The following is a 926-nucleotide window of genomic DNA, read 5'->3' as shown; positions in this document are numbered from 1 at the left end:
CGCCACAAAGCCGCCCCAAGACGCGCGAGCAATGAGCATCGAGCTTAAACATATCGCAAACGTCAAACATAATATAACGGGATTAATATATATCGCGCACGTGCGATATGTTTGTCACAAGGCGCAAAAAATAATTAAAAAAGGAATGCAACACGAGGACTTCCCAGGAGGTCACCCATCCTAGTACTACTCTCGCCCAAGCACGCTTAACTTCGGAGTTCTGATGGGATCCGGTGCTTTAGTGCTGGTATGATCGCATCCGACATGTTTCCCCGTCTTCGTCCCTTATGCTTGCCATTCCCAGGTCCGCTCCAAAGACGATTCTACATTCTCAGTACCATTACAACCGTTCCCTAACAATGGATAATGTCCTATACTACTTACTCTCCCGCTCAATCACGGAGACGAGTTTTCCACGGTTTCCACCCCTCCCTCCGTACCGCAGCAACACGAGTTTTTTCCACCCCTTTCAGAACGCGCTCATCGCGCCACAAAGCCGCCCCAAGACGCACGAGCAATGAGCATCGAGCTTAAACATATCGCAAACGTCAAACATAATATAACGGGATTAATATATATCGCGCACGTGCGATATGTTTGTCACAAGGCGCAAAAAATAATTAAAAAAGGAATGCAACACGAGGACTTCCCAGGAGGTCACCCATCCTAGTACTACTCTCGCCCAAGCACGCTTAACTTCGGAGTTCTGATGGGATCCGGTGCTTTAGTGCTGGTATGATCGCATCCGACATGTTTCCCCGTCTTCGTCCCTTATGCTTGCCACTCCCAGGTCTGCTCCAAAGACGATTCTACATTCTCACTACCATTACAACCGTTCCCTAACAATGGATAATGTCCTATACTACTTACTCTCCCGCTCAATCACGGAGACGAGTTTTCCACGGTTTCCACCCCTCCCTCCATAC

The 926-nt window shown here is 48.5% G+C and overlaps 2 non-coding genes across 2 annotated transcripts; both read right to left on the bottom strand.

Moving 5' to 3' along the window:
* Positions 1-142: 142 nt before the first annotated feature.
* LOC123179222 (5S ribosomal RNA) lies at positions 143-261 on the bottom strand. Its single transcript, XR_006490201.1, has one exon. It is a non-coding gene; the product is annotated as a 5S ribosomal RNA (ribosomal RNA).
* A 367-nt stretch (positions 262-628) lies between these two features.
* LOC123179221 (5S ribosomal RNA) lies at positions 629-747 on the bottom strand. Its single transcript, XR_006490200.1, has one exon. It is a non-coding gene; the product is annotated as a 5S ribosomal RNA (ribosomal RNA).
* Positions 748-926: the final 179 nt, after the last annotated feature.

This window comes from Triticum aestivum, unplaced genomic scaffold (genome assembly GCF_018294505.1).
Source record: "Triticum aestivum cultivar Chinese Spring unplaced genomic scaffold, IWGSC CS RefSeq v2.1 scaffold149966, whole genome shotgun sequence".
Taxonomy (NCBI): Eukaryota; Viridiplantae; Streptophyta; class Magnoliopsida; order Poales; family Poaceae; genus Triticum; species Triticum aestivum.
Note: the sequence above shows the minus strand (reverse complement) of the source record. Positions and strands in the feature narration are given on the sequence as shown.